Below are 10,240 nucleotides of genomic sequence, written 5' to 3'. Positions count from 1 at the left end.
CATGGTGTTGGAGACACCTTGATTTCAGACTTCTAGCCTCCAGACCTGTGAAGGAATATATTTCTGTTGTTTTAAGCTGCCCAGTTTGTTATAGTGGGCCTAGGAAACTAATAAAGGGCCCCATGGAGAGGTCTTTTGGGTCTTTGAGAAAAAGATTTGAGAACAGGGAGGGAAAGACAAATGTCAAGTACTGTTCTTCAGGTTTGTCTTTCATCAGTCTACTATCACGGCTCTAATTCTATGTCGTACTCTGAGAAATCACTATTAATCTAATTTTCTATTTCTTTATCCTGTTAACCTAAAAATAAAAGGCTTTTCAAAGTGAGAGGCAACAAGCATTTACGAGAGAGAGAGAGAGAGAGAGAGAGAGAGAGAGACTTAGTTATAGCCATTTAGGAAGCGTTGATTCAGGCAGAAGCCCAAATAGTGTTCTGAATTCTGATTAGGAGACAAAGACAAGGGATATTTATGAGAAAAGGAAGGGAACAATTATACCAATAGAAGAAAGGCATTTCTATTGGTGCAGATAATATAACATAGTGATGTTTATTCTAAAGAAAGTTTTTAGTTCTCAGTCTGGTAGTCATAATATCTGCTTTCTTGTTGTCTTCAAAAATAGTTACCCGGGATATAATGTTGCTTTACACCCAGCACATAGGTTATTTTGCCCAGTTTTAACATTCCAAAGGTTCGAGACATAAGATGTACAAGGCAGTTCCTCCGGGATGGCAGCTTCAACTCCATTTTAAAGTGGCATTATTTTTTTATACTAATTATCTATTTACTAATTGTTTACTTTCTTTATCCTACTTCTATTTTGTCAGCCCTTTGACAAAGCAAAAATCTATTCTTTATTGTGTATTTCGAATATATTGGTGTGACTCTGCAACTGTGCATCTTCAATAAATATTTGTTTACTAACCTAAGAGGTAAGAAAGGTCTTCTAAAGGATACATATCACAGAGAGCTTTACATTTCGGCAACTTAGAAAGAGTCTATTTAGAAGTTCTCTTTATTTAATGTTTCTTATCAATAAATGAGAGAAACACTTTGAACTGATAAAATTTTTACCTATTACAGTTTTTTAAAAATTAAGTTTATTAGGGTAACATTGGTTAATACAATTATAGAATTTTTAGGTGTATATTATAATCTGACATTTGTATATTTATTTTGACATCTGTATATTCTATTGTGTGTTTGCCATCCAAAGTCCAGTTTCCTTCAGCTACCATATATTTTATTTGATCTTCTTTACCCACTTCACTCTCACCCTAACCCATTACACTTTTTTTTTCCCCCTTAGGGTATTTTAATGGCTTAAATGAATTAAATGACTTCATTATTTAGAATAGTTATATCTAGTTTGCCATCCAAAAAAAATTTGACTAGTCAAAAAATTTGACTAGTCAAATCTAGTCACTTAAACAAGTTTCATTAATATTACAGCCCAAAACATAACTTGTCCTTTTCCCCTACTTTTATATGTGAAAGCTGAAGACACTATTTACTCAAAAGAGGTTTTTAAGAAAAAAGTACCAAACTTCTAATAACATTTCTGTGTGCAGTTAAGCTAAAACTTTTTGTCAAAATGAGTAAATAAATTCAGATGAGTTTCTGTAAATAGCCATGACTCTGTTTATTTTTAAGTCCATACTGCGTTAACTATTTAATAAGTTCATAGCCTAAGTATATTTATAATAAAATTATAATGGAAATTAAAATTAGGAAGAAAGTGTCATTTAAACAATCATATTGAATTCGACACTGTGTCAGAAACCTGATCTGTATAGAAGGCCAACTGATTTCCCATCCTAGCTTTGCCACGCCCTAGCAGTGATTGAGGACAAGTAATTTAATCCTTCTAGGCTTAGTCTCCTCCTCTGTAACATGACACTGACAATACTTGCCTCATGGGGTTTTTGTGGTTTTGTAAAGAATAAAGATAATATGTGACAGGAACCTAACACGGGGCTTAACACATAGTGTCATTGATAGGAAGTTATTAATAGAAGTATTAATTCAACCAGAAGTAAAGTTTAAAGACAAAATGTGAAATTCTTTTTTTTTTTTTTTAAATGCCTACAGCACCTGGTCTTCCTAGATGGTCTCTCATCCAAGTACTAACCAGGCCCGACTCTGCTTAGTTTCCGAGATCAGGCACATTCAGGGTGGCATGGCCATAGACAAGATGTGAAATTCTTAAAGTACCATGCAAGTTGAGAAAAATGACTCATTTGGCTAGCTAGAATATTTATTTTAACAGTGGCAGCAAGGACTTTACATAGAACATTTGCAATGACTTTACCTCAAAAGGTTAGTCACATTTACAGATTTTAAGTTTGGGATCTTTTACTGGGTATTTCCCTGAGTTCTTCATAAATTTATATGAACTTTTGATCATTATACTATTCCCAGTAGTAATATGCTCCAAAATGTACCTGGTTTGTAAAGCAGTGCTTCTGTTTTTTGTCCCTAAATGAACACTTTCAAGTTATAAAACTTTTCTCATTGTAATATTGTCACGGAAATAATTATAAAATAATGTACATAAGCAAAAAGAAAAGCAAGTTCAAAGGAAGAGATAATAGATTAACAAAATATGAACCGTCTTTTATTAAAAAAAATAGTATATGAGAAAATCAAAATGATCTCTTGAATTTTTTGATATACCGAATAGTGGTCTTTGGTTTGAAAAAGAAATTTTTATAATTCTTAGGGGCATATACATTTTATAATATATGAAACATATACATATGTACATGTATGCATAAATAATAAATAATGTATATGTACATATGTAATTCTCAGAGGCATAAAACTTTTTTTTTTTTATGCCTACAGCACCTGATCTTCTTAGGTGATCTCCCATCCAAGTACTAACCAGGCACGACCCTGCTTAGCTTCTGAGATCAGACGAGATTGGGCTTGTTCAAAGTGGCATGGCAGTAAGTAGATAGCATAAGCCATTTTAACCAGGGTGAAGTAGTGGTCTTTGGTTTATTATTTACACTCATGAAAAAAATCTGTAAGTTGAGAATATTTGACTGAATGATGTTAAAAGATAAATCGAGGTACATTAAGGCTTTGAAGAACTTATCTGAGCAAACAACAATTCAATTGGGCAATGCCAAACCAACAATGGTTGAGATCTCCACTGACAAGAACTAGGATAAAGACTTTTATAGAACAGGCAGAAATAAAAAAAGGATATTATTTGATTGGTTATAGCTAAAGGTTACTTTATTTGAGAAAGTCTAGTAGGCTTTGTGATTGGTTATTATTAAGTTTTGATTTCTTTTTAGTTAATGAATTGACTCTGGCCTAGGTTTCAGTTTGTTTACATAAGCTACCAAGGTGTTTGCGCCACCTCAATCTAATGGCTTCCTTGTTTCATTACTTTAACAATGGTAATATTATATAAAATATCTAAAAATCATCTGCTCACCTTTAACCAAAGAAACATTTAGCTGTGTGGATGAAAAAGGAGTTCTGTAATAAAACTGACAAGTCCAGTGACGGAAAGTCACCTCACAGGAATCTCATCATAAATTTCTAATTGGGCAAGTAATTATATGCCTGGGGTAGTCATACCCTAGGCATATAATTTTTATAGTAAAAGGAATATCTTCGACTTAAGCAAGCTCTGTCCATTGTTCTTGTGTATCCAGGTTAATACACCTTTGAAATGTCAGAAGTAATCTTTTTTTCTAGACCCCTTAGGAGAACATATAATCTTTTTTTTGGGGGGGGGAGATTTTTGGGGGGAGCTTTATTGAAATATAACAATTAGTTGCTTGTATTTGCATTGTACAGTTCAGTAAGGTTTTTTTTTTCAGTTATAGTTGCCATACAATAACATACCAGTTTCAGTTATATAGCATAATGATCAGATAGTCACATAACTCACAAAGCAATCACCGCACTAAACCTAGTACCCCTCTTCCCCTTTACATATTTATTACAACATTATTAACCATCTTCCCCATGCTACATTCTACATCTTCATGTCTATTCTGCAACTACCCATTTGTACCTCTTAATCCCTTTGCCTTTTTTTGCCACCCCACAACCCCCTCCCATCTAGTAGCCCTCAAAATATTCTCTGTATCTCTGAGTTTATTTCTGCTTTCATTGTTGTTGTTTGTTTTGTTCTTTAGATTCCACATGTATGTGAAATCATGCGATATTTGTTTTTCTCTATCTGACCCATTTCATTCAGCGCAATACCCTCTAGGTCCACCAAGGCCATATCTTTTTCCATACCCTTTCTTTTAGTCTGTGTCTTTTAATCCGAAGTGAGTCTCCTGTAAGCAGCATATATAGGAGTCTTGTTTTCTTATCCTTTCAGCCATTCTATCTTTTGGTTGGAGCAGTTAATTCTTTTCCATTTGAGGTACTTGTTGATAGGAATGTAGTTATTACCATTTTTTATTCATGTTTTTGATACACGTTTTCTTCTTCTTAAAGAAATCCCTCCGACATTTCCTGTAATACTGGCTTGGTGATGATAAATTCTCTTAGCTTATTTTTGTCTGGGAAACTCTTTATCTGTCCTTCGACTCTAAACGATAACTTTGCTGGATAAAGCGTTCTTGGTTGTAGATCCTGGGTTTTCATCACATTGAATATTTTGTGCCAAGCCCTTCTGTCCTGCATAGTTTCTTTTGAGAAATCAGCTGTTGGTCTTATGAGTGCTCGTTTGTAGGTAACTTAACTGCTTCTCTTACCGCTTTTAAGATTCTCTCTTTGCATTTAACTTTTGGCATTTTAATTATGATGTGTCTTGCTGTGGGTCTCTTTGGGTTTCTAGTTCTAGGAACTCTGAGCTTCCTGGCGTTTTATGTCTATTTCCTTCACCGGGTTAGGGCGATTTTCTATCATTATTTCTTCAAATAGCTCTTCAATGTCTTGTTTTCCTTCTGGTACCCTTATGACAAATATATTTTTACATTTAATAGTGTCCCATAGGCTCCTAAAATTATTATTGTAGTCTTGGCTTCTATTTATTTTTTTGCCATTCTGATTGAGTGTCCTTGTCTTCCCCATCCTCTATATAGGTCATTTGATCCTCTTCTTTATTCACCTTGTTTATTCCATTTAATATACTTTTCATGTCAGATAATGTGTTCTTCATTTCTGACTGGTTCCCTTTTATAATTTCCATTTCCATTTCCATTTTTATGTTTTTTTATCTCTTTGTTAAAGTTCTCACTGAAGTCTTCTACACTTCCCCTCAGTCCACTGAGCATTGTTATAATCAGGGTTTTGAACTCTGCATCTGTTAGATTGCTTGACTCCATTATTTCTGATTATCTGCCCTGTTCTCTCATATGATTTCTGCTTCTTTGTCTTCCCATTTTGGCTGCCTTTCTGTGTCTGTATCTATGTACTAAGCAAAGCTCTTAAGTTTCCCGGTCTTAGCAGTGCAGCTTTGTGTAGTAGGTGTCCAGTGACACAGTTCTGAGAGGGGTTCAGCAAGTTTAGCCCCAACCTATGCCCCTCCAGGGCCACATATTAAGATTCAGCAAGCAATCCACAGATGCTATGCTTATAGTTGCCTTACGAGGCCACATCAGAAACTAATGTCAGCTGTCACCAATGTGAGTCTAGGCGCTGCTCAGCAAGAGGCACCTGACTAAATGAGGACATGCCTGGATGTGGCTTGGGTGGGGGCGGGCCATGAGTTAGGAGAGGTGGAGTTTCAGGGAATCCTTTGGGCAGAGCAACCTCTATTATCCAGTTTGATGACGTTATGGGCTATGGGGCTATGGCAGCACTGAGTCCTCACACTGGGAGGGGGAAGGGCTCAACAGGGAACAATGGATACCTCTGGCACTTCTGTATACAGCAAGTCTCACCTCTGGCCCTCACTCTGACAATTCAGTGTCCCCCTGTAAGTCCCTGGTGCCCCTGCACAGCCAAACTGGTACTAATGCTCAGAACGAGCAGGTCTGTCACCGCAAAAGTCCAGTCGCGGACACGGCCCCTTTAAGAGATGTCTGCTGCCGCCACTGCCACAGCTTCTGTCCCACTCAGCTGTTGAGGCCAGGGCAGCCTCACATCCTCGCCCAGTCCTACCTCCTTCTGTTGCAGGGTGATTTCTTCTTTCTCTCCCAAGTTGTTGGGCTTGTTCATCTAGATCTCAGGTGATTTTACTTGCTGTTTGCTCCTTGTTTCTTTGATTAGGTTGCCAGAGGGATGAACAGAGCCTCCTAATCTACGCCATTTTTTTTTCTCCTTGCAATTCTTGGCCCGTATTTCCTCATAACTGGTCAGCCACATTGAGAACATATAATCTTGTTAACTATCCTGTATTTTGTTTTCTCCCACCTTCCTGTAACTTTACCTGCAATAAAAGAAACTGCAAAACTCATTCTCCAGAGCATTTTAAGATCTTGCTTTCTGGCAATGCTATCAGTTTGGGTCAAATAAATTCTTACAAAATTTCTCTACAAGTTTCGATGTTCTTATGTTAATATCTAGTAGTATGGGGTAAAAGTTGTGAACATTTAAAAATTATAATGACTATAATAAGGCTATATTCAACTTTGAGTTCTAAAATGAGAAGCTGCTGAAAGACCAATATTATTCATATGAGGAAATACATGAAGAATTACTTAAAGAACATAGCACAAGGGTATTTTGAAAATCTGGTGGTTAGGAAGTCTTTCATTTTTCCTGACCCATTTCCAATGGCGAGGGTCTAATGTAGGGAGGAGGCAAGAGAACTAAAGTGTTAAATCAAACCACATTCAGAGACAGCAATATGCTGATCAGCCGTGGAGCCAGGCCACTAGGACACGTGGAGAACAAAGGAAGATTTCTGCTGGGATTGCTAACAACCCATTTCCCACACCTGTGAAGGAGAAACAGGAAAAACTGGAGTCTTTAAGTGGTGCCCTACACAAATAAAATGTTCATTCTCCATGGCTAAAACCATAGGGAACCAATGGATTAAAGGCTGAGAACTTCCAGCAGACCTTCCACTGCATATTCTTATCTTTTCACACTGCATACTCTTATCCTTCCTCACTGTATGCCCATATCAAAGAAAATGGGTAAACAAAGTCTTTAAACTGTAACTCATAGGAACTAAAGAATGATAATAAACTGAATTCCCCAAACACTCGGGGTCCCTCTCAGTGCCTTTCCTCTGTCTCTCTCACTGTCCCTGTCTCTCTATTGTCTCTGACCCTCTGGGTCTCTCTTAGACTCTCTCACTCTGCCTCTGAGAGATCAAACTCTGTCTGTGGAGTGTTACCTCTTCTCTAATAAACTTTCCTTTTGACTCTAACTTTGGCGTCTGTTAGAATTCTTTCCACACTCTCTGCCAGAGGATCCACTTCTCTCAGTGAGGGGCTTGGTCTCCCCTGACTCAGAAATTTGCTCCATCCTGCACCACACAGGTTAAAGATTCGGTCTATAAGACTCCCTCATATCGTTCCCCCGACCCACCCACCCCTGCCCAAACACACATACACTTAAGACACCAGCTACAAAAACAGGCTCCCTGTGCTTCTGACCAACCAGCTAAAGATTGAAAGCTCCAACAACCATCTCCAACTCAGAATGCCAATTGCAAGTCCAGGTTGTCACCCGTATTTCTGACCAACTGGCTGTAAATCAGAGGTTCCCACAAACCCCTTGTAGAGTTTGATTAATATGCTAGAATGACTCATAGAACTCAGAAAAACATGTGATTTATTAAGTTACTAGTTACTATAAAAGAACATACTGCAGGAACAGCCAGATGGAAAAGATGCGCAGGGCAAGGTAGGAGGAAAAGGCGCAGAGCGTCCATGCCCTCTCCTGGCACACCACTCCCCTAGCACCTGCACATGCTCACCAACCCCCAAAACCATCCTCTTGGATATTTAAGGAGGCTTTAGTACATAGTCATGACTGATTAAATTATTGGCCATTGGCTAGTGATTCAACCTCCAGCCCCTCTCCCCTCCCTGGAGGTTGGGGAGAGACTGAAAATTCCAACCCTTTACTCATAAAATTGGTTCTCCTGTCAACAGCCACCATCCTCTGCTGCTTTCAAGTCACCTCATTCACATAACAAAAGATACCTTTATCACTTATACTTAGGAAATTTCAAGGGTTTAGAGAGCCTTGAGTCAGGAATTGTGGAAGAAGACCAAATATATATGAGAAACACATTTTGGTCATCTGAATGATGTTAAAAAATAAAATTCAACTGAGCAAATGTGAAGATCTAATTGGCTTTCTTAAGCAATTTATGAATTGGATAACGTCCCATCTAGCAACTAGAAGGGCACTAGGAGGGGCTGTACAAAACGGAAGGTGTTTATAGGAAGGAAGGTGGGGCAGAGGAGCTATTAACAAAAGAAAAGAGAGGATTATTATTGAGACATCTTTCTTTTGGGGGGAAAAAAGAGTTTTTATCATGCAGATCACCTCTTCTTTCTGGGGGAGATGGAGAAAACTCAGGTGACAGATTACGTTATTGGTTCTTGAGTAGAAAATTCCAGACTGGTTGATTAAGATTAGATTTCTGGGAGAGGTTGAAACTGTGGTTAGATTAGGTATTAAATCTAGGTTTGGCATCTTTTGGGTTTCTAGCATGAGTGATGCCATTTTGGGTCTGTGGTTTTTCTTTAACAATGACCAAGTATAAATTTTTATAAATCACAATGTCACAGGGAGGAAGGAATGTAAATTGGTTCACTATGTTTTTAGTTCTAATTGTTTAAAAATCTCTTCCAAAACACAGAAATAAGACAAGGAGACAGCAGCATGTCTATTCAATGTCACATTGAAGTATTGTTTAATAGGCCCACCAAAGTTTTATTTAATAATCTAGAATCCAGGAGTAGGTGCACTTTTTCTGTAAAGAACCGGATAGTAAGTACTCAGGGTTTTTTTCTTCTTCTTCTTCTTCCAATCCCTTAAAATTGTAAAAGCCATTTTAAACTCATGGGCTACACCATAACAGCCATTGGCTAAATTCTGCCTGTTGACTGCAGTTTGCGGACTCTATTTTAGGGGAAGTCCCTTTGCTTGTCTAGATTTTATAAATTCTCATTAACTTGTAGATTTTTCTCCAGTAAAGACAAAAATAATTTTTCTGATAGGAATATAACACAAAAGTTATAGTTTTATTGTCATATGATATTAACCAGTTTTGTATCTAACAGAACAATCTTTTAAATTAGATGTTTAATTTTTTTTTTTAATGCCTACAGAACCTGATCTTCCTAGGTGGTCTCCCAACCAAGTACTAACCAGGCCTGACCCTGCTTAGCTTCCAAGATCAAACAATATCGGGCGTGTTCAGGGTAGCATGGCCGTAGGCTAGATGTTTAATTTTGAGATGACATTCAGTTGTAAGAAATAAAAGAGAGATGCGTGTACCCTTTAACAGTTTCCCCTGATGCAGGACAGGGCAAATTTCCCCAAGTGAGGGGATTGGGGCAACCAAGTCCTGCACAGAGTGCAGAGGGTCCTTTGGCGGAGAATGAAGAAAGAATTCAACACACACGCCAAAGTTAAAGTCAAAAGGAAAGTTTATTAGAAAAGGGGTAACACTCCTTTTAGAGGCAGAGAGTGAGAGGGACAGTGAGAGGGAAGTGGAAAGGCAGTGAGTAGGGCTGAGTGTTCAGGGAATTCAGTTTATATGTCATTCTTTAGTTCCTGTGAGTTATAGTTTCAAAGACTTTGTTAACCCGTTTCCTTTAATGTGGACTTACAGTGAGGAAGGGGAAGAGTATGTAGCATGAAAAGGCAAGAATATGTAGAGTGAAAGGCCTGCTGGCAGTTCCCAGCCTTTAATGCATAGATTATCCAAGGTTTTAGCCGTAGGAAATGACTGTTTTTCCTGTTTCCCCTTCACAGGGTGTGATAAATGGGTTGTTAGCAATTCCAGCAGAAATCTTCCTTTGTTCTGCAGGTGTCTGCCTGGCCGGGCTGCACGGCTGATCAGCATATTAGAGTCTCTGAATATGGCTTGATTAACATTTTAATTCTCTTGCCTCCTCCCCACTTTACCCCCAAGTGATAACATCTTGCAGAACTGAAGTGCAATATCACTGTCGAACTGATCCACACACAGAACATGTCCATCACAAGGATCACTTTAAAGCCACACACACTTCTCTTAAGTCCCCACCTCTTTCTTAACCCTTGGCAGCATTAATTTTGTTCTTCATTTCTGTAAATTTGTCATTTCAGAATACTATGTAAAAGAATCATATAGTATGTAACCTTTTGA

The 10,240-nt window shown here is 37.9% G+C and overlaps 3 pseudogenes; all 3 read right to left on the bottom strand.

Annotated features, from left to right (window-relative positions):
- Positions 1-2,079: 2,079 nt before the first annotated feature.
- LOC112473563 lies at positions 2,080-2,188 on the bottom strand (annotated as a pseudogene).
- Positions 2,189-2,835: 647 nt separating this feature from the next.
- LOC112473579 lies at positions 2,836-2,954 on the bottom strand (annotated as a pseudogene).
- Positions 2,955-9,206: 6,252 nt separating this feature from the next.
- On the bottom strand, positions 9,207-9,325 carry LOC112473610 (annotated as a pseudogene).
- Positions 9,326-10,240: the final 915 nt, after the last annotated feature.

Source organism: Pteropus alecto, unplaced genomic scaffold (genome assembly GCF_000325575.1).
Source record: "Pteropus alecto unplaced genomic scaffold, ASM32557v1 scaffold109, whole genome shotgun sequence".
Classification (NCBI taxonomy): Eukaryota; Metazoa; Chordata; class Mammalia; order Chiroptera; family Pteropodidae; genus Pteropus; species Pteropus alecto.
Note: the sequence above shows the minus strand (reverse complement) of the source record. Positions and strands in the feature narration are given on the sequence as shown.